We start from the raw sequence: 24,646 nt of genomic DNA, 5'->3' as shown, positions 1-24,646 counted from the left end.
TCCAGGCAAGGGAAAATCCAGATGGATCAGGGATGATCGGACTTCTGGTGTTGGAAAGTCCAAGTAGGTCAAAGGGATTGACCGGACACTTGGCAGGGAGTTCTAGCAGGTCAAGGGAGTGACCAGATGCTAGGGATGAAGTACCAATAGGTCAAGGTTGACCGGATATTGGTTTGGAAGTCTTGGGACTTGGTTTGGGCAAAAACCAAGCTACGGATCGGTCACCGCAGACCGATCGGTGTCTATGTTTTCTCGATCGGTCGGTGACCGATCGACATCGAAGCTCTGTTGGTTCTTGTCGATCGGTGGACCGATCGCAAGAAAACAGAGGCGAAGAAAAGCGACCTGATCGGTCCAGGCCGATCGGGCCATCTGATCGATGCGTGGACCGATCGAGACGCAGCATCGCGAAGGAAAGGAAGGGATCGATGCGTGGACCGATCCGGTATCTTTGATCGGTCCACGCATCGATCGAGTACGCTGAATGTCTCGTGCAGCGACCGATCGGTCCACAGGCCGATCGGGGTTCTAGCCGCTGCAACGCAAGCTAGTTTCTTCATTGTCTTCTTCGGTATAAAGGGGTCGAGGCCGCCGCGCGATAACTTCTTCCTCTTCTCTTCTTCTATGAGCTGCTCTGGTGCTTGAGCTTTGTTGAGCTCTTCTTCGTAGCTTCGCGTGAGCTTCTTCCTTCGGCTGGGACTCCGACTGAGCTGCTGCTGTGGTTGGCGTCTGAGAAGCTGTTGCTTCTTCAACAGTCGACAAGAAGGCAAGGGTTGTTTACATTTGCTGTGTATTTACTTCTTGTTTCTCTTGTATTTGTACTCCTTATCTTGCTGTTGCAAGAAGTAGTTGTGGCGAGGTTTCTCCACCCATAAGGAGCTCATATTTAGCCGGTTCTCCGGGGACTCATCCACCGACGGATTGGTAGGCTTCGTCCACCTTACGGACACGCCGAGGAGTAGGAGTTCATCTCCGAACCTCGTTACATCGGTTTGTTTTTCTTCTCCTTAGTTTCTTCCTTGTATTTCCGCTGCGACTAACCCTAACTGTAGGAAGAACGCGAGAATTTGGGGCGGCTATTCACACCCCCCTCTCTAGCCGAGTACGAAGGATCCTAACAAGTGGTATCAGAGCGAGGCCGCTCTTCGACGGATCAACACCCGGAGGAGCACAAGCTAGAGATGGATCAATTCGGAGAAGACATCACCATTCCACCCTTCTACAACGACAACTTCGCATATTGGAAGGTAAGGATGATGTATTTTCTTAGGACTAATATGTGGAACTGGTTTTGTGTACAAGAAGGGTTTACTCCTCCAATGGATAAAGAAGGAGAGCCTCTAGAGAAGAACAAGTGGACGAAGGAACAAGTCCACCAATCCACGATCAACAATGAGGTAACTAAAACAATTGAATTTTCATTACCTACTAATGTTTTGTGTAAGATAGGTAAATACAACAATGCCAAGGAGTTGTGGGATAACTTGGTCAAGTACCATGAAGAGAGCTCCACTTCAAGCCATGAAGAGGAGCCTAGTGAGCCAAGTAGCTCACATCATGAAGAGAGCAAATTGGAAGTTGAGGGTTACTCAACATCTAAAGAAGAAGAGGAAGTGAGTTCTTCTTCTTCAAGATCGGAGCACGAAGAAGAAGCTTCTACCTCCGGGAGGGATGAAGAAGAGAGCATCCATTCATCCTCAACCCTAGGTAACTCAAACACCTTAAGTTCAAGTAAATTGCATATAATGTGTTTTGAGTGTAGGGAATTTGGGCACTACAAGAGTAAGTGTCCAAAGAGGGTAAGGAAGACTCCACCGGCGCCAAAGGTCAAGGTAGCCGAAGTCCCGACACGCAAGGGCAAGGAGCACGTGGTGTGCTTCCAATGCAAGCGAAGGGGACATTATCGGAGTCATTGTCCGAGGGGGAGGCAACCTCACAAGGGCAAGAGACCGAGCACTTCTATAGGGGGAGCTAAGGCAAACCCTAAGGTATCATTTAAGTCTCATTCGTGCAATACTAGTAAGATGCATGCTAGAAATTTTATTGCACTAGTCAATAATGATAAGCATGATAACATTAGAAATCGATACACATGCTTAGGTGCCAAACATGTCAACCTAGATAGGGATACTACTAGGAATGCCAACCCTAGAATTACCTCATCTAAGGTTAAGGAGAACCTAGGTAGGAATCCCAAATCAACTAGACACATGCCTAGGAATGCCTCAAAGAAAAATGACAAATCAAAAATTGAGGTATTAGAGAAGGAGAATCAAGTCTTGAGGTCAAGACTTGATACTTTGGAAAAGGCTCTTAAGAACTTGGAGAAGTCATCTCTAGGGTTTAAGGGTCAAATTTCAAAGCCCAAGGACAAGAAAGGTTTGGGTCACAAACCTAAGTCCCAATTGGTCAAGCCCACTTACCATAATGTTCCATTCGATTATGGAACAAAATCTAGGACTAGGAAGACCACCACCAAGGTCACAAGGGAAGTCACCCCTATAGTTGACCTTGATGAGACCCAAATGACCAAGGCTTTAAAGCCTAAGAGGGTCATTAGGAGGGTTGCTAAGGAAGTCATCCCTAGTGAATATTTAGTGAACCCAATGAGCTCTAATAGGTATTGGGTTCCTAGGAGCATTTTCTCTACCCCATAGATGGGTTAGAGAGTGTCAACTCCAATAAGAAGGGTAGTTAACCCAACTTTGAGGAAATTGACACTCAAGGAGCATTTTTAAGGTTTTTGGGAACCTTTGAAAATGAAGTGGAATAATCTTTGTCATTCACTCCTTGGAAGAGTAAGTTGTGCCAAAGTGAGAATATATTAATCTTACTTTAAATTGACACAATTTGGAAAAACCTAGAGAAATATCAAATTGGGATTTTGATATTCTCTTAGGTAATCAAGGCAATCCGGGCCTTAACTTAGAAGTGCTACTCTTGTAGAATTTTAAATGGTATAAATCAAACAAGAGATCAAGAAATGTCAATTTGGGTTTTGACATTTTCTTGGAGCACTTTGGGCAATCTAGGATTAGAATTTAAGTTAGCTAAGTGATTAAGGATACTTAGATAGGTAATCTAGGTATTTTATTTGTGTTAACTTACCATGGTTGTTTGCCATATGCCATGTCATGACATCATACTTATTTTATTATCATTTGAAATGTCATGATAATGCTTAGGTTATCTATATGTCATGTGTTAGTTTCGTTTCAAACTTTATGCCATGACATCATGACATTGGCACATGTTTTCATTTATGTTATTAATTTATGCCATGTCATCATCTCTTGCATTAAGAATCAATGAAATTGATTTAAGGATAAAAACACATTTTGGTATTGAGATCAAAGTGTAGTTTAGAAAATGCATGAGAACTTAGCCTAAGTTGACCTTAACCCATATCTCACATCAAATTGACTTGAATGTGGTTTGATACACCTTAGATGTGTGTGAGATATTAGGATCATGAGTTAGGATCAAGGTGCATAGTTTTTGTACCTAGATGAGCCTAATTCAAGAAAAGGAGGATCATAGGGAAAGCTTGTGTACAAGTCATGTACATTTAGCCCTAAGATTATGGTCCTAAATTCAAATGGTTTTAAAATCATTTTAAAATTGATTTGGAAAACCTTGATGAAGCCATCTTAGTGATTGCATTCATCATTGAACATTGTGATACAAAGTTGACTTAACTTTGAACTATTTCAAAGTTTTTGAATTTTGTATCAAGATTGAAAAATGGAAACTATTCTCATAGAAAACTATTTTTCCATGATAGTATATGTTATGAGGAATGTATCCTCAAAATTTCACATTTTTTCGAATTTTCTGGAATTTTTTAGGAGTTTCTGAATTTCCGGGAAGGGAAATCAGAAATCTCTGATTTCAGAGTGTGGATCGGTCACCGGACCGATCCAGGGAAGTTCTGATCGGTCTGGTGACCGATCAGTGACGATCCAGTGCGATCGGTGAAGCGTGGATCGGTCTGGGGACCGATCCAGGGGGCTTCTGATCGGTCTGGGGACCGATCAGGGCGTGCCGAATTTCTGATTTTTCAGCTGTTGGTCTGAAATTTCAGCTGGAAGTTGGGTTTTGTGGATTTCTAAAGGTTTGAAACTCTCCAAGACATTGTTGGTGCAATGGTCGAGGTGACTTTTAGGGGGAGTTTTTTCTCCTTGAGGATTAGTGATATGGGATTATCACTAAGTTGGTTGTTGAGTTTAGTATCAAGGGGAAATTAAGAGTTTCAATGAAAGATATGGGACTTTCATTAGGAAGAAACTTTTGACCTTGATACCCTCCTTTTCTTTTTGATGTGTGTCAAAAAGGGGAGAGCGTTCATTGGAGAATTATTGGAGAACCCAAGTTAGGTTATCGGGTTAACCTAAGCTAGGGGAAGAATGTCAAGGAATGTTCAAGGAAGAACATTGGAATTCTTTTTGATGTATGTCAAAAAGGGGGAGAATTATTGGAGAACCCAAGTTAGGTTATCGGGTTAACCTAAGGGGAGAATGTCCGGAGAATGTTCAAGAAAAGAACATTGGACATTGGAAGATGGTTGAAAAACCTAAGTTAGGTTATCGGGTTAACCTAACTTGATTTTGGATTTTGTCAAACATCAAAAAGGGGGAGATTGTTGGTGCAACCTTAGGTCAAGGTTGACTTGGTTGACCTGACTCGAGTTGACCTGACTCGAGTTGTGTTTTGATGTTTGACGATGTTTGACGAGGAGAGAGTTGTATTCTTGATGTTTGACAAGAATAGGTGTTCGGGAGATTGTAGGTGCAACCTTAGGTCAAGGTTGACCTGGTTGACCTGATTCCAAGTATGGAGACTTGGCACTGGAAAAGTCCAAGCAGGGAGCTTGGCACGCGAAAAGTCCAAGTATGGAGACTTGGCACTGGAAAAGTCCAAGCAGGGAGCTTGGCACGCGAAAAGTCCAAGCAGGGAGCTTGGCATTGGAAAAGTCCAAGTATGGAGACTTGGCACTGGAAAAGTCCAAGCAGGGAGCTTGGCACGCGAAAAGTCCAAGTATGGAGACTTGGCACGGGGAAAGTCCTGGTGAGTGAAACCAGGCAAGGGAAAATCCAGATGGATCAGGGATGATCGGACTTCTGGTGTTGAAAGTCCTAACTGGGATGTTAGGCAGTGTGGAAAGTCCTGGTGAGTGAAGCCAGGCAGTGGGAAAGTCCTAACTGGGATGTTAGGCAGTGTGGAAAGTCCTGGTGAGTGAAGCCAGGCAAGGGGAAATCCAGTTGGAAAGTCCTGGTGAGTGAAGCCAGGCAGTGGAAAAGTCCTAACTGGGATGTTAGGCAATGAGAAAGTCCTAACTGGGATGTTAGGCAGTGTGGAAAGTCCTGGTGAGTGAATCCAGGCAAGGGAAAATCCAGATGGATCAGGGATGATCGGACATCTGGTGTTGAGGAAAGTCCAAGTAGGTCAAAGGGATTGACCGGACACTTGGCAGGGAGTTCTAGCAGGTCAAGGGAGTGACCAGATGCTAGGGATGAAGTACCAATAGGTCAAGGTTGACCGGATATTGGTTTGGAAGTCTTGGGACTTGGTTTGGGCAAAAACCAAGCTCTGGATCGGTCACCAGACCGATCCAGTGATACCTTGTTTTCTCTGATCGGTCTGGTGACCGATCAGATACCGAAGCTCTGTTGTTCTTGATCGATCCGTGACCGATCGAAGAAAACAGAGGCGAAAGAAGCGACGATCGGTCCATGCATCGATCAGATCGATGCGTGGACCGATCGAGACGCAGCATCGCGAGAAGGAAGGAAGGGATCGATGCGTGGACCGATCCAGTGGCCTGATCGGTCCACGCATCGATCGAGTACGCATGAATGTCTCGTGCAGATCGGATCGGTCCACGGCATCGATCAGGTTCTAGCTGCAACGCAACGCTAGTTTCTTCATTGTCTTCTTCGGTATAAAGGGGTCGAGGGCTGCTGCTGCGCGATAACTTCTTCCTCTTCTCTTCTGCTATAGAGCTGCTGCTCTGGTGCTTGAGCTTTGTTGAGCTCTTCTTCGCAAGCTTCGCGTGAGCTTCTTCCTTCGGCTGGGACTCCGACTGAGCTGCTGCTGTGGTTGGCGTCTGAGAAGCTGTTGCTTCTTCAACAGTCGACAAGAAGGCAAGGGTTGTTTACATTTGCTGTGTATTTACTTCTTGTTTCTCTTGTATTTGTACTCCTTATCTTGCTGTTGCAAGAAGTAGTTGTGGCGAGGTTTCTCCACCCATAAGGAGCTCATATTTAGCCGGTTCTCCGGGGACTCATCCACCGACGGATTGGTAGGCTTCGTCCACCTTACGGACACGCCGAGGAGTAGGAGTTCATCTCCGAACCTCGTTACATCGGTTTGTTTTTCTTCTCCTTAGTTTCTTCCTTGTATTTCCGCTGCGACTAACCCTAACTGTAGGAAGAACGCGAGAATTTGGGGCGGCTATTCACACCCCCCTCTCTAGCCGAGTACGAAGGATCCTAACAGTTTGTGACTACCCAGCAGTTTTCCCTGAAGAGCTACCGGGCTTAGCACCAGACAGGGAGATTGAATTTGAGATAGAGCTCATTCCCGGCACAAATCCAATTTCCAAGGCACCGTACTGCATGGCTCCAGCAGAACTGAAGGAACTTCAGGAGCAATTACAGGAGCTTCTTGACAAGGGTTTCATACGCCCTAGTCACTCACCATGGGGAGCACCTGTGTTGTTCGTGAAGAAGAAGGATGGAAGCATGCGCTTATGCATAGACTACCGTGCCTTGAACCAAGTCACAATTAAAAACAGGTACCCTCTCCCCAGGATAGATGACCTGTTTGACCAGCTAAAGGGAGTCACAGTGTTCTCTAAAATTGACCTCAGATCAGGATATCACCAGGTTAGAGTCAAGGAAGGTGATATACCTAAAACAGCTTTCAGGACCAAATACGGACATTATGAGTTCGTAGTCATGCCTTTCGGCGTGACAAATGCTCCAGCTACTTTCATGGACCTCATGAACAGAGTATTCAGATAATACTTAGACAAGTTTGCCATCGTGTTCATCGATGACATTCTTATCTATTCGAGCACTCAGGAGGACCATGCAGAGCATCTGAAGATAGTTTTGCAGATCCTTCAGCAGAACCAGCTGTACGCCAAATTCACGAAATGTGAATTTTGGCTAGACCAGGTAGCCTTTCTAGGTCACATCATCTCCAAGGATGGTGTTATGGTAGATCCACAAAATAGAAGCGAAGTAACCTGGAAGAGACCCCGGTGAAATCGAAGCTTTACGGGATTAGCGGGGCTACTACAGAAATTCAGAGGACTTCTCCAGGATAGCCTCCCCACAGCTCTCACTAGGAAGAACAAGAAATTTCGGTGGACGGAGGATCATGAGAATGAACTAAAGCGAGATTGACCGGTGCTCTATTTTAGCTATACCGAGAAAACATGACTTGACATCTACGGTGGCGCCTCTAAATTGGGATTAGGAGCAGATCTTGCAGCAAGGCAAGGTGATCGCCTATGCCTCTAGACAACTCAAGGATTATGAGAGGAACTATCCTACTCACGACCTTGAGCTTGCGGTAGTGGTGTTCGCTCTCAAGATTTGGAGACATTATTTGTCACGGAGCTCGGTCAGAGTGTATCTGAGATCATCAAAGTCAAGTATTTCTTTACTCGAATGATCGAATATGCGACAAGAAATGGTTAGAGCTGGTCAAGGATTATGACATAAATATCCTCTACCATGGAAAGCTAATAAGGTAGCAGACGCACTAGGAAGTCCAGTGCTACCTTATTATCTTTAGCCTATGTCACCACCCCTTAGGAAGGAGATTACAGATTTTAGTCTCGAGCTTATGTCGGGCGGCTTTCCACTATGTCCTTAGCATCTACCTTGCTTGATGATATCCAGACAGCTCAGGAGCGGGATCACGAAATCCAGAAAATTAAGCAAGGGTTAGCGAATCGAAAGTGGAGAGTTCGAGGGTCCTTGGTGGGGTAGTGTCTTGTGGTGCAGACTTTGTGTTCGGATCGGGAGGAACTACAGCAGATTCTAGACGAGGCTCACAGGACTCCTATGCGATGCATCTGGGTTCCACCAAATGTATCAGGACCTAAAGAAACGATTTTGGTGGCACGAGGATGAGCGAGATATCGCCAGATCAAGACATCTGTCTAACTCCGGAGGGTTAAGGCGAACATCGGCGACAGGAGGAGTTCTGTGATCTGATTCCGAATGGAAGTGGGAGGATATCTCTATGGATTTCATAGTGGGATTACCCGAACCACGAATGGTTTTGATGCTATCTGGGTAATAGTCGACGGGTTGACTAAATCACCCACTTCTTAGCTATCGAATATCCTATTCCATGGAGCAGTTAGCTCAGTTGTATCTCAAGGAGATTGTCTGCATGGAGTCCCACGAACCATTATATCAGACAGTGACAGAGATTTACATCACACTTACGGAAGTGTGTACAGTCAACTATGGGCACCCAGTTAAAATTCAGACTGCCTTCCATCCTCAGACGGATGGTTAGACAGAGCGAGTAAATCAGGTACTCGAAGATGCTTGTGCCCTAGATTTCAAGGAAGTTGGTGCAAATATCCGAGTCTAGCAGAATTTGCATACAACAAAGCTATCGAGCCACTATCGGCATGACACCTTATGAGGCACTCTATGGGCGGAGGTGCAGATCACCAATCTGTTGGTATGAGAGTGGTGAGCAGAAGGAACTAGAGCTTCAGACAGATCTAGTAGCAGATACCGAGCATAGAGACAGCACAGAGCCGTCAGAAGAGCTATGCTGATACACGACGCAGACCCCTAGAGTTTTCAGTTGGGGATACAGTTTTTCTCGAGTAGCTCCCATGAAGGAGTCATGCATTTTGGGAAGAAGGGCAAGCTAGCTCCCGGATATGTGGGACCATACCTTATCACGAAGAGAGTGGGCAAGGTAGCATATGAGCTAGAGCTACCTCGGGAGATGTCACTTGTCCACAACGTATTTCATGTCTCCATTCGAAGAAGCATATTCCAGACGCCACCCAGGTGATTGAGCCCCGTTGCATATCATCATTAAAGAAGCAAGCAACGAGCGTGTGATGGGTTATTCAGATCTTTAGCACAAACGACCCTAACAAGTGGTATCAGAGCGAGGTCGCTTTTTACCAGAATCATCGTTTTAAGGGGCAAAAAGGTATGGGATTGTAATGGCCGAAAATTCTCAAAACTATATTAGAATTATTGTACGATTTTTCTGGAATTTTTAAATATTTTTTCGGAATTTTTCCGAGTAGCGGAAGTAGCAAAAATAATTAGAACCGTAAAATAGCTTAGGCGGGAATCGAACCCGAGACCTATGGTTTACGGATAAGTTTAGTAACCGGTGAACCCAGCAGGGCCGTGCTGAAAGAAAGGAGAACCAAATATATTTATATTAGAGTTGGGTTCATTAAACCACTTAATATAAATAATAAACTTAAGTTGGGGTTGGGTTATTTTGGTTCGGCACATCCTTCTCCACCGAAACCCAACACCACCGCCGCCTCTCTTTTCTTCTCCTCTTCCTCACGCACGACACACCAAGCCAAGGGTCAAGGGATCACCTTCCGGCGACGACTCCAACACGAAAAAGGTTCATCTCCGCGAGAGGAACGCGAAGACGTGAACGGATCGTCGAGAGGATCAGTTTTCCGGAAGACCTAGCGGATAAAATTGTAAGAAAACCTTGCGATTGAGGTAAGAAACCCCTCACCTGCAGTATAATTTCTCTCGCTTGTTAGTTTTGGCGTTAGTTCAGTAATTTTACAGTTTTCAGTTTTAGGGTGTGCTTTTAGTGCACACCAAGCATTCGGTAGAATGCCCAGTTCAGAAGGATGCACCAATAGGCGTCCTAATAGCATGTAAAATATATTAGAAACATTTTTATTCAGTTATTTATCAGTTATCACAGCTATATGGATCAGATATCCATTGGGTAGGCTCCCACAGTAGCCTCTAGGTTCAGATAACCTAGCTCTAGGTTCAGATAACCTAGAACAGCAAAGTAAAATAAAACAGTATTCAGTATTTTACTTTTATTCAGTTGGCACTGTACTTGGATCAGATATCCATGGGTTGGACTCCCACAGTCGTCCCTAGGTTCAGATAACCTAGTAACCCTGCTGGATTCGGAACTTGCAATCCCGGATCTCGTAGGGATGCGCGCACAGTAAGTGCCAGGGCCCAACAGCATGTTTAGTATTTTCATCTATTATATGTATAGTTTTCAAATTTGAAACCAGTGATGAGAACACTAATTTAGCTTTCAGTTCAGTTCAGGTTCAGTTTACTTGATTTGAGTTCGTGTACAGATTTAGATATATGCTTGACTAGTTCAGTTTCATGCTCAGTTTATAAGTATGCCATGATCAGTTTAGAGCATGCTCAGTTTATATGTTATGCCATGCTTTGTGTGATACCATGTCATGCCATGCTTGCATATTCAGTATATTTTTCAAACAACATGATTTAAAATCATATTTGCATCGTATGCATGCTTTTGTGAGGTAGATGGTTTCTTACTAAGCTTATTGGCTTACAGATACTACTTTTCTTATACTGCAGATACCGGTAAAAGGAAAGTGGATTAGCGGAGGCTGGAGGGCGATGCTACGATGATGTGTGTGTGCAAGGGGTCTGGAATAAAGATCCTTGGGATCTATACGCTTTTATTTCAGTTTTAGCACTTAACATGTCTAGTTTCATACTTAGTCTTGTTACTAATTGTTCTAGCTTAGTAACTATGTCTTGTTTAGCTTATCACGTTTAGAACATTAGTACTTATATGCTAGAATGTATCTCCATTATTTTAGAACTGTTGTGTGATGATTTGGCACGCCAAAGTGCTGAAATCAGAACTCTCGAGTGAATCGGACATCGATCGGTCCCGGACCGATCGAGTCTGGCTATTCACTGGATCGGTCGGCCACCGATCCGGATCTGATATGCTCTGTATCCTCTGGATCGGTCACCGACCGATCCACTCGATCTGATAGTCTCGGAGGAGATTTAGTGCTCGGATCGGTCACCGGACCGATCCGGATCAACGAAGGGCATCCGTCTCCGGTGCTGGATCGGTCCGCATCGATCCGACACCGAATCCTTCCGATCCGACCTCTGCGAATCGGTCCATGACCGATCCAGCAGGGCATAGAATCGTAGTAAGCTTGATCGATCCGTGGATCGATCAGCAACTAGCTGGGAAGTTAGTTTGAGTTCCTAGCTCAGATGGGAGGTCAAGAATCCTCCTTAGCACATGTACACCAACCGGAAAGGGTCTTGAATCCTTCCTTATAACCGCATGGGTACATCAGTTGTCAGATTAACAGAGTCAATTAGTGAAATTTTATTTTACCCAGTTTTCCGCACAGTACGCACAGTAGTTTCAGTAGTTAATGTAGCGATCCGGCTCACAGCCTAGTACCCAGGAGTTGGGTCGTTACAGATATCGAGTTGCATTTGGTGGGCAACGCTCATAAACATCACTAATGGGAAGCATGCGACGAGGAGCATTATCATCTGAATCACTTGTTGATGACAGCGAGGAATTAGGCTGACATGGTGATGAAGATGACGGACTTGCATTATCCGAGGATCCAGAACCAGAGAGTATATTATCTGCGATCGGCGAAGCTTCTAAAATTGGAGCAGCAACCTGAGATGATTCTGATGGTATAGGAGAGTTATTAGAGAGCTCCGGAGCAGGACCTAGGATGCCATCACTTCTGATAATATTAGGTGGCATTAAGAATGTGCCACTTGTATCTGGAGGAGAGATTGAAGAAGCCACCGAAAAAGGGAATAGAGACTCATCAAAAGTAACATGTCGTGAAATATAAATTCGTCCTGTTGGTATATGCAAGCAACGATAACCATGGTGCAAATTGCTATAGCCAAGAAAAACACATTGTAGTGAACGAGAGTCAAGTTTGTGTTTAGAATAGGGACGTAACCAGGGATAACATGCACAACCAAAAATTCGAAGGAAAGTGTAATCAGGGGTTTGATTATAAAGTTTTTCAAAATGACATTTATGATTGAGCAATGGAGTAGGAAGTCGATTTATGAGATATACTGCCGTGCTAACAGCTTCATCCCAAAATTTACGCGGAACCTATGCATGATGAAGAAGAGCTAAGGCAGTTTCAACTATATGTCTATGTTTTCTCTCAGCAGAGCCATTTTGTTCTGGAGTGTGAGGACAAGAAACTCGATGAACAATTCCACAAGAGACAAGATGACGATGGAGAGCTTGATATTCGCCTCCCCAATCAGAATGAAAAGAGAGTATTTTACGATTAAAAGATCGTTCAACTTGAATTTGAAAATTACAGAATATATCAAATAAATCAGATTTCCTTCTCATAGGATAGAGCCAAGTATATTTACTAAAATGATCAATGAAGGTAACATAATATTGGAAACCTTGATTAGATAAAATAGGTGCAGGGCCCCAAACATCAGAATGGATTATTTCAAGTGGAAAATTAGAAACATGATTAGATGAAGAGAAAGGTAGCTTATGACTTTTGGATTCCATGCAGGCTCTACATGAATGAGATGGAGAGGAGGTAATGGAAGTAGGTAAACCATACCTATTGATGATTGACTGAACAATACGAAGAGAAGGATGACCAAGTCGAGCATGCTAAGCTGATTTATTTGTGCGTTCACCAACAAAAGCTTTGATTGAAGAATTCTGAAGACAGTAGAGGCCATTTTTGATTCTCCCATAAAACACAGTAGTATTTGTTCCTCTATCCTTTATAAGATAATGATTATGATGAAACTCAAAAATGACATTATTATCAAGACAAAACTGACGTGTAGAAAGTAGATTTTTAGTGATAGATGGAATATGAAAGACATTGCGCATGTGAAAAGTTCGATTAGATAAATGAATATATGTGTTTCCAAGATTAGCAATTTGCAAACCTTAACCATCACCTACTTGAACTATATCTGAGCCATAATATGACATTATATCTGTAAGGATATTATAATCAAATGTGACATGATGAGTTGCTCCAGTGTCAATATACCAATCAGTAGATGAAAACTCTGGGGTTTTACCACAAGTAGGCACAGACGAAAGGACTTTAGGATATATTTATGAAATAAATGGGTCTCTTGAGGTTGTAGGACTACCAATAAAATTTGAGTCAAATGGACTAGGACATTGAATACCAAAATGTCCAATTCCGAGACAAATTTGACATTTTACCCGAGACCAATCAAGTCTTTTAGGGCATATATTTCCAGTATGACCAACAATGTGACAAATCTGACATCGGTCTGAACTTTGTTTTTGGCCTCTTTGGTATCGTCGAATATTGGACATCTAAAATAAAAAATAACTTATCCTGTAGACGATGTTGACTCTGCAGATTGTGAAGGAGAGGAGCTTCTATTGTTGTCGACAACTATGGATCCAAGCAAGCGGCGGAAGTCCGGAGTTGTGCTGGCTTCTTCAAAGAAACCGACAGCAGCTTTGGCCGGAATAGCAAGTTATTGCGATGTCTTCTTGCGCTGGAAAATAAACAAAAGGAAGGAAGCCCCTGTGCTGCATGCTGGTTGGAAGAAAAAGGCTTATGCTGCTGGTTTGGAGAAAGAGAAGCACAACAACTCAACGTGGCAGATTGTTTAAGCTTCTCCAAAACAAGAACTCAACGTGGCAGAAGGAAGTTGTTTCTAAACTTTGCTTTCCTCTATCCACGTAGTCACCGCAGATCTTGATGGGCGCTTCAAGTTCGAGGAGGTTGGGTTGGGCTAGGAAGATCTCGCAAAAGGCGACGCAAAAAGGGAGGTGGAAGAATAGAGATTTATTTTAGAGAAAAAAGAGGGAGGCGGAAGGGAATAGGTGGGATAAGATGTTGGCTCTGATACCATGTTAGAAGAATAATAGGAAGAGATGAGAGTAATAATTTAATCTTATTGTTCATTGATATTTGCCCTAAGGACAATGCAATATATAATGTTCAAACGTACTTGGTCAATTGACCAATTAATAAATAACAGAATTATTCTAAAAATAATTATGAGAATTATTCTAATAATTATAACAGAATTATTAGAACAATTCAAATACTAATATGATTTGATTTGGTAATTTGATCCGGTCAATTTTGATAATTCTGTTTTATCTCTTTTACCCATCTCCATCAAGGCATATCTGTATCAGATTTTAATATCAATTCTTTGCAGATCAAGAAGAGATAAAAACAATTGATAGATCAACCTGTAAATCGCTTGGCTGCAGAGCACCTTCATCAGATTCGCGACCAGAGGCTTGAGCTTGCAGTGAGTGACGGCCACGCCAAGCTGCCGGAGACCGAGCCCTCCGTGTCTCACGTCAACACCATCATCCTGCACCAACAAACAACTTAATCAACAATACCGAGATTGGAGTGCGCAGAGTGAGAAAGAAACCATGTCAACCGGGTGGAATTTAAGAATCTTCTTCTGGAACTTCTTCTCCCTTTCCCACGGCTCGAACTCATTCCTGGTGACCTCTTTGAAGAGGCGAGTGAATTCCTGAATTGCGTCATCAACGCTATTCCATTCCTCGACTCTCTCATCCGCCCTCGCGTCGTCTCCGACTCGGCCCTTCTTGTAGTAAAGATGCGCGTTTTTGTTAGGAACTTGTATGAGCTACAGGATGCAGTACCTAGAACAGAGAAATGAAATGCTACAGAGCAATGGTGCTTCACGAATGGCAAAGTACAACAAGGTAGAGAGCTACTCATTGATCTCAGTTCCATGATCGAATTGCGAGAATGCACAACTGTAGACGACAAGGGCGTAGCTAGGATTCAAAGATACCTGGGGCTGACTATAATTGATATAAAAAATTAATCAATTCAAAAATATAAATAAAAGTATGTGAATATTAATTTTTCAAAAACATGACATAAAATATTTAATATTCAGTACATTCAAAAGCATAGAATAAAAATATTATTGAAGTTGTGCTCTTCGATTTTTCTTAGAATCAAACTCATTAATTATTATATCATTATCTGTCATGCCCCAGAGGAGTCCCTGTCCGAGAAAATTTCGGTAGCATCTCCCCTGTACGGTGGACAATCTGAAACTTTTCTACATCTCACAAATACCTCAGCCACAGGCGGCTGGAATAATAACAACAAAATAAAACATCACCACGCAGTTATATATAATCTATTCAGCCTCTGGCTGTCACAACCACGCAGTTAAGATAATTAAACAGTAAAAATAATACTCTGACTCGAAATCCACCCTACTCCACTACACTCGTAAAGCTCAAATCCAACGAACTCACCTCTTCTGCCATCCAGGCAGGCATGTAGTAGAATAAAATCCAAATCCAAATCCATCGCAATAATAAAATCCATACAATATCCATAAGCAGAATAATCCAAAACATATCATGTTCAAAACAGTCTAGAACAGAAAAGAAACCAAAGAAAACCAAACATATCCTCGAGGTCTACAGGGACCAGCACTACGTGCAGTGGGGACTAGCGACTGGAACTCCCTCCGGACAGCATCAACCTGAAAATAACAACAATGGAGGTGGGGTGAGTCCAACACTCAGCAGGTACAGTTGATATGCAAAGTAAAGAAATAACACCTAGCACTAATCATGCGTACAGTCTCCTGATAAAGATAAAGGTAAATGCAAACCGAAGAAGACAGGAGAGAATCTGTACTAACCAGGACCCGGTATAAGGATAAACAGTCCGAAAGGTATAGAAGACCTATATGCATGTCAATCAAGGTATCCAAGCAATGTGCAGCATATAAGTGCAACAAACACAAACAATAAATGCATCATGCATATGATGCATATGTCATGGTCACCCCTGACGCCAGTCAGCCGACTCACAACAGTGGGACCGAGTGGGTAGGGCTGTGACAACCGTGCACTCAGCAACACTACTCCTGATGAGTGATCGAGTGGACGGGATACTGTCGGAGTACATACGTACTCCTACCCCAAATCATAAATGGGGGAGCGCAATGCTCTCATCTCCTGGTACACTATGACGAGGAGGAATCTCTAACGTGCTACACGTTGCGTCACACTACCCCTAAGCGGATCAACGGAGCACCGGAAGAGTCAAACTGACGTGCTACCACGCTGTGTCACGCTACCCATGAGCGTCACAACGGAGCACCGAACAGTGATGAAAACTGGCAAAGTGCTCGACAATAATGGAGCAATCTATCGCACAGCATGCGATCATGCAAATGGTGCATGTCACTAAGCATGGTAATATACTAAACCAACCTCTAGGCATATAACAATGGCACCATAGTGGATAGATCAAATCAAGACATACTGATCAAAAAGGTATCAAACCTAGGTCCTGAACATGTGAAACATGGTTATATCACTACCCATAAGCATGATAAATCAGGTACAAGATCAATAAGAGATGCAATCAAACAATCAATCAAACAGGTAACATGTATTGGGCAGTGATTAACGTGAAACAAATATGAAACACAATTAATGCAACATATTATTTTCATTACTAAGCATATCAAAAACAATAAGTCAAAAGTACCCGCCTCCAATAGGAAATGTCAAATCTGATCCGAACACGACGTCGAGATACTCGTCTCGCGTCAAGGTCCTGTGATACCAACAGAGATATATTTTATTTAGCTAAAATTCCAATGAATTGCTAAATAAAATTCCCAACACAACTTAGGACAAAACCCTAAGTCATAATCATTAACCTACCTAATTAAACACATATAATTTAGTTACTCAACCTGTATCAAATAACTAAATCAAACTCTTAATTCAATTAGGAAAACCCTAATTATCGATTAACCTTAATTGATCATCAATTAACTTGTCCACATAAAAACCTAAATCCATAAACATTAAACAAGAACCTTACCTTTCACTGCTCTCTAGGTTCTGTCTGTATCGCCAACACCTGCAAATATTCCAGCCAACATAAGGATTCTAGTGAAGTTAAAATGATCACACAAGAGATCGAATCCACACTTACCCCTAAGTGTCTACTGATGACTCTCAACAACCCAAATTTCCGGCAGCCAGAACCAATAAACAGCAACACTCCTAATGCTCACGGCAACCGGTGCTAGGGCTGAGGCTTAGTCGACAAGGGCAGAAATCACTAAGCAGTGGCGTCGGCACTGAGCAGAGGTGCGGCGAGTCGTGAGCACAGGGAGAAGAGGAAGTCGGATGTCGGCCTGACCTAGAGCGGAGTAATTCGCGACGGTGCAGGCTGTGGCTAGGGCACGAACATCAAAAGGCGGCGGTGCTAGGTTAGCGGTGGCTCTGTGCAGAGCTCAGCGTGGAGAAGGCCGTGACGATCGGGAGACACAAGAGGAAGGAAAGGGGTGTGCGGCGGTGGAGAATCGGCTGTCGCTGCACTTCTTCGTGCGGGAAGAAATAACTCGGCCGGTGGCAGCGTCGGTAGAGAAGAAGATGATCGGGGTGGCTCAGTGCGTCGCCGGCGGCTAGGGCACAAGGGAAAGAGGTCGGCGTCGGCAGAGGAGAAGAAGAGATAGGAGAAGAGAGGCGTCGGCGCCGGTTAGGGCAAGGGAAGAAGTCGCGCGGAAGAGAAAGGGAACAGTGAAGAATTCGGCGAAAACAAAAGAAAAAGAAAAAGAAAAGAATATAAATAAATTCAACTTTTCCTCACTTAAATGGGGTAGCCTAAACAGGCTTTTCCGGACCCCGTTTTTATCCCCGTCAACTTGTCCGTACAAGCTCCGAAAAATTCCCGAAAAATTCTCAAAAATTCCGAAAAATTCCCTTATTCATATTCGCCTATTTCCGGTATTTTACATTATCAATAGTTTCCGCTAACTCCCGTTCAATATAGATGACCATAGAATCTGTTAAAAACTCTTCTTCCATCTTGTTACGAAGAGCTGTTTTAACAAGTTTCATAGCTGAAAATGCTCGTTCCGTTGTTGCTGTAGAGACGGGAAGAGTTAAAACAAGACGAATCAACCTGCCAATTAAATAATATACTGTATTCAATATATAAGTAAATGATATAATTATAATATATATAAACTAATAAATGAGAAAAAATTACCTGTCAATCAAATTGTAACTTCCTGATTTGTTTGTTTCAATTAATCTTCGACATAATTCAGAAATAGTTGATAAATTCTAAAATCTTTCATGGCCAACAATATCAATCTTATAGTGCTCCAATTGCATTCTCAAGTGGTGTAAATCTTGTGTATCAAAATCAAGAGGATAGAATTTCTCAGCAAGTCGATAGATGTGATCAACATTAAAAAGCTTAAAGTTTTCTTTAGGTTCCAAAGCACAACTAAGCTTAAGAAGTTCCACTGCCTCATCCTTGAATCTACTATTAAGCTCTTCAACATGAAAATCTATTGCAGCAGTAAATACATCAAATCGATAGTGATGCTCAACTGTGATTGAATCATTTTGTTGACAAGAACGACCTGTAGCAGATTTATAACGAGCTTCTATTTGAGGTATCTCAATGTCATACTTGGCACAAACTTCTTTCACATAAGTAAGTAGAATAGCAAATCCTTCTTCTCTCAAAGTCTGAAGCAAAGTTTTAGCAGTTGAAACATAGTCCATTGCATTTAAAATATCTAAAGATTTCTCTTGCAATGCTCGACAAAGCAGATTTGTTAACCCCATTATCTTTTGCATCAAATGTAATATGAATATGAAATCAAAAGACTTCATCGCTATCAGCAAACCACTAGCTTCACCACGGATGGAGTTAGAGGACCCATCATACACCATGTTTTCTAATACGGTAATCACAGAACTATACATATCAATCATGTTACAAATTGAGTCAAAATTAGAACTCCAGCGAGTCTTTCCAGGCCGTAGTAAATTTCCAATTTGATTACATCCTCTACCAGTATCACGTTCACCAATAGCTACCATATGCGCAACTTCAGCTTTTTGAGCAGAAAGTAACTCAGCATGACGTTTAGGAGACGCATTAAAGAGATTACAAATGGAATTCAATTTTGAAAAAGAATAACCAAATGGATACCTCTTTTTCAGCAACTGCAGTTAATGCTAGTTGAAGTCGATGAGCGAAACAATGTACATAATATGCACATGAACAATCTTTCAAGAATAGAGCTTGTAATCCATTCCAAGAGCCACGCATATTGCTAGCACCATCATATCCTTGTCCCCGCATGTTGTGGATATACAAGTCATAACAGCCAAGAGTATCAGATATTTTTTTTCTTAAGTGTTCCAGCAGTTGTGTCAGTCACATGTACAATAGCAAAGAACCGCTCTCGTAAAAAACCATCAATATCCACAAATCTTAATACAATAGTCATCTGCTCTTTGTTAGATGTATCTCTTGCTTCATCAACTAAAATACAAAATTTTGCATCCCCGATTGCTTTACGAATCTTAGTTCTCACTTGATTGGCAAAAATATTCAAAATATCTTTCTGAATATCTGGTGAAGTATACTTTGCATTTTTTGGAGCTTTCTCTAAGACGTTGTCCCCAATATTCTCATTCATTTTTCCCATAAATTTTATCATCTCAATAAAATTTCCACGATTATTAGAAGATGAAGATTCATCATGCCCTCTAAATGCGCATACTTGTAAAGTAAGCCATCGAATGCTTTCAATAGTTGCTGTAAGCCGCAATCTGTTCTTCTGCTTTTCTTTTGAAGATTGTACATTCATCATTTTATCAATATGACGAGGTATATTCATCAAATTATCAAGATGTTCCATAGCATTATTATGTGGTGAAGTATTGCATCCTATATGCATCAAAAATGCACATCTATCACCATCATTAACTCGCTTCCAATATTTGAATCCATCCGTCGTAAATGCAGGATTACGAGGATGCTTATGATCAAACAAGAAGCATGGAAAACAAAATGCAGCATCTTTTGAAGGAGAATACTCTAACCAGGTAAATTTTTTAAACCAATGACTTTGAAATCGTCGATTTTGACTTCCGAATTTGGTCGGTGGATACTCATTCTTAATAGGCTGATATGGCCCTATCTTAATATAAGCTCGTCTAATTTCATCCCTTTGATTAACAGGATATTTCCATATCGGAGTACGTAATCCTGGATCAGGTTCAAGAGAATTGATATCAATATCTGTTATAGGAGATTTGTTAGATTGTTGATCGCTTAAATTTGATATATCAATATTGGATGAAGAATTCCCTTGACTTGTCAATGTCTCCTCTTTTGCTTTAAAAAAAGAATTAATAGTTTTTCTTTTCTTCATTCCTTGAGTTTTTTGTATTAAAGTGAATAAATATAGAAATTATCATTATCCAATAATAAGAAAATATCCCTTAATAACAAATCAGATACAACATAATACGAAGTCATATGTTGCTAATATCGAAACATTAATAACTAAAATAACCAAGTATATAAATAAAAGTAACCAACTTAATGATCTAATCTATATGTCATCGAATCATTTTATCTAACCGATTAAACTAAGTATTACTTATAAATCAATTAAACTGATTAATATTTAATTATCTAATTAAATTATCTTTAATTAATTAACTAATTAATTAATTAATTAAAATAAATTCAATTACTTGATTTGGCTGTAGTTCTCGGCAGTAAGATTGGGGTTTCACTTTCTCATCCCAAACATGTTCAGACTTGAAATATGTTACTCTATAGCAACCAAACAAAATTCTTGCAACAAATGATTTTAAATGATATATCGATTCTCGAATAATTTCATATTCATCAAAGTATCTTTCTTGTACCTCAGTTCTAAAATCTTCCCTCAATTCAATATGTATATCACGATCCCAAAGAGCCCAAAACAACCAATTTGCAAAACGCAATACAAGCAAATTCTGAGCAAATTCCTTTCCCAGATATTTTGCGCATTTAGGGAGAAGGGAGGACGCGTACGAGATGGGACAAGGAAAGCGGCATCGGTGCTAGCGTAGGTTGTCACGCGGCAAGTAGAGAGTTGTGTGTGTTGTAGTTGTGGGCCTGTGGCTGTGGCAACGTCGTTGTGGAGGCAGCGACGTGAGATGAAGCAGTCGTTGTGGGTCTATAGCAGTGTCGTTGTGGAGGCGGTATCATGAGATGAAGGAGTCGTTGTGGAGGCGGTATCGTGAGATGAAGCAGACGTTGTTGCGGCAGCGGCGACGGCGTGAGATGAAGGTAAAAAAATAGGTTTAATTTGATGAAAGCATACTAGCATAGGGCTAAAAAAAAATTTTTTTTTTTTTTGTTTTAATTGGGTGGGGCTGGAGCTCACCCTAGCCCAAGGGTGGCTCCGCCCTTGGTAGACGATGTCGTCCTTTTCGAGTATGGTTCCCCCTTGCTCCCGCAATCGACTGTCCTTGTACACGCACTGCTTGCCGTAAAGCTTGATCTGTGAAGTAGAATCTAAGTTTTCTTCATCGCTCGAGGAAATAGATTTACGATGAAAAACATCTACTTCTGCTGTCAAAGATTCAATGGCTTCTTCACTAGGGTCCATTTAGTCCCACGGAATTCCCTTCCCTTCGGGGGTGAGATCAGAGACGACATCGTAGGCGTCCAGCGGCTGCGGCTGCTTCTTTTCGATGCTGTCGATCAACCACTTCTCGCTCACAACAAGAATTCCCCTTTCCCTGTTTCAGACACCAACAGAAATCCGCATTTAAGCGCAAATTAAAAACCAAGACCGATATCGAACTTGTTCGAAAGAAAGTTAAGAAATGGCACATTACATCCGCTACTCGAACTGAGCCGCCTCTTTCGCGCTCAGCAGGTGAAACAACTAGACAAGAGATTTCTATTAGAGAGAAAGACAGCAATGTCAATCTTTGGTGTGGATCATACACCGATACAATTAAAAACATTGGCATACCGTTAACATTGTAAGTGACTCGCCCCCCATATTTCTGGATCTCTTGCCTCCATGTTTGCTATATCAAAGTTTTTCCCATTAATATCGTAAAAAAATTTGAAGACTCAGAAACCAGAAAAACAGTAGAGTCCTCTTTACATGTGTTCGAGAAAGCCGTCCTGATTGCCCCCAGGGGCTGGATCAGTTGGTAAGTTGATGGTATGTTTGCAGCATGGAGCGACGGTTCGAGTGTCGCCAGTTGCAATGTGGGATAATATTCCCGTCTGCTGGCTTAAAGCCTCGAACAACCATCAACTTGCCAACCCAGCATTCACCCTGATTTACCCTCCTCCTACAATACCATGGGGCAGGCGTAGGGGGTCGCTGGGCGGCGGAACCCGCCTTTTGCAGCAACGAGAAAGTCGTCCTGATTGCCCCCGCGGGCTGGATCAACCGGTTAAGGCGTGACATCCTTGCACAATGAGTCGTAGGGTCGAAGGTCCACGGACGCGCACTGGATGAATAATCTGGGCCGGCTGTGTTAAATTCCGGAGACACCACTCTTTACCCGGGCCAGCATTCACCGCTGATTTATCTCCTCCTAGGATCCCTGTGGGGCCAGGCCTAGGGGGCCGCTGGGCGGCGGGACCCGCCTTTTTGCACAATGAGAAAGTCGTCTTGATAGCCCCCGTGGGCTGATCAACCGGTTAAGGCGTGGCATCCTTGCACAATGAGTTGTAGGGTCGAAGGTCCACGGACGCGCACATGGATGAATAATCTGGGTCGGCTGTGTTAAATTTCGGAGACACCACGCTTTACCCGGACTAGCATTCACCGCTGATTTACCTCCTCCTAGGATCCCTGTGGAACCAGGCCTAGGGGGCCGCTGGGCGGCGGGACCCACCTTTTTGCACAATGAGAAAGCCGTCCTGATGTCCCAATCACAAAACCAGACAAGGGATTCTCCGCCATCGTCAACTCCCGGCGAGGATAACCGTTTGATTCTTGTCTCTTCACCCACTGAGACTCCGATTCAGAGCAACCGAATAAGAGCATGTTAATTTCTCTAGCGAATTGAGCAAACAATTTAAATGTAACTTATCATCACCTCCTTCACGAAATTGTCACTGATCTCCTCGGGAATCTTTACAGGCTGATCATTGCGAGGCGCGTCCATGGTGGTGTAGGTGCAGCTGCTCCATTCGCTGAAGGTTCCTGTGCACTGGTAGTTGCTCCCTGTGCAGTCGATCTGCCCTTCGCACATCGGGCATTTCTTGAGCGGCCCGTAGAACATCATGTCTTGACTATTAATTGCACATTAAACCGATCAACTCGTTGGATTCATTGACCATTACCATCTCGGGACGACAGCATCCTCGGAACCAGAAGCATCTTGCTCGTTGGCTTCCAGTATCCTGCGCATCTCCACGATCGGGAGATGCTTCCTGGCGGCCTTGCAGAAGTCTTGGAATTCCTGGGAGATCTTTGTGTTGGGAATATGCCCGTAAAACAGATATTTATTATTAATTGCTGAATTAAATAAAAGAAGTATTTATTTTATTGTTTGATTGTTTTATGCTTATTTGTATAAAAATGAATATCTATATAAAATCCATAATATATTGATGTAACTATGATTTTAGTATATAAGATTGTTATATACAAGAGGATTAAAATCATAGATAATATATTTAAAATGTCCATGATTGATTAAAGTATGGATCTTTAATTGGAAATCATGAATGCAGTTTGCTGACATTATGAATATGATAGTCTTATCCGGACAATCAGTGTAATGACACTAAGCAGAGACATTTTATATAATATGATTATATAGGACAAGGACCAGATGTGATTTAAGTGTCTATGTTTAAGTACTGTTACAAAGACTCGAATCAACATCGCTAAGATGATCATATGTAGATCAATCTAAATCCTGAGTTGTCATAGACTCCTTGTTTGTATTAACAAGTCTCTTGATTTGTTTGTTAAAATCTATTTTAAATAATAGGTGTAACACTTACATTTTGGAGACTCAGTTATACATTCAGCTGGGAATATGATTTATAGATACGGAATCCGTAACTTCCGAAAGGATGCTAAAATGGTTCTCTTGAGTGTTGATTCTAGCACTGAATAGTTTGAGCGCTCTAATTCATAATTAGATTATGAATTAACTATTCACTAGTGAATCAATGGTACTTAAGGTTTTAGATACAAATAGAGAGGTAAAACGGTAATTTCGCCTAGCTCTATTTGTGAACCATGAACGGAGGGTTGATCGACATGTAATGATTATATCAATGGACTGTTCAAATCTTTTGAGTAAATATGTTCCATAATTCTCAAGAGTTCAATTCCGGATTTTAGTGGAATAATCTCGGAATTAATAAATTAGATAATTAGTTAAAGAGCTTTAATTAATTGTATCTAAATTTATTGGAGCTTGAAATTATGGGTCCATGGTCCCCAAACCATCTTCGTATAATCATGATGGACACTCTTAAATAATTAATTTGATTAATTATTTATTCTCACAAAATTTATTAATTAATAAATTGTTTATTATTTTTACTAAAAGAAGACATTCTATTTGTAATTTGATTACGAATAAAATATAAAAGAGAGAGAAATTAAATATTTATTTATTCTAATTTGATTACTAATAAAATATAAAAAAAAGAGAAAAAAAGAGATATTCTATTTATAATTTGATTATGAATAAAATATAAAAGAGAGAGAAATCAAATATT

General features: G+C 41.8%; 1 pseudogene; it reads right to left on the bottom strand.

Moving 5' to 3' along the window:
- LOC122040175 overlaps window positions 1-24,646 on the bottom strand; it is a 34,020-nt pseudogene that overhangs the window by 8,302 nt on the left and 1,072 nt on the right.

This window comes from Zingiber officinale, chromosome 1B, assembly GCF_018446385.1.
Source record: "Zingiber officinale cultivar Zhangliang chromosome 1B, Zo_v1.1, whole genome shotgun sequence".
In the NCBI taxonomy this organism is placed as follows: domain Eukaryota; kingdom Viridiplantae; phylum Streptophyta; class Magnoliopsida; order Zingiberales; family Zingiberaceae; genus Zingiber; species Zingiber officinale.
This window is presented reverse-complemented; position numbering and strand designations above follow the sequence as displayed.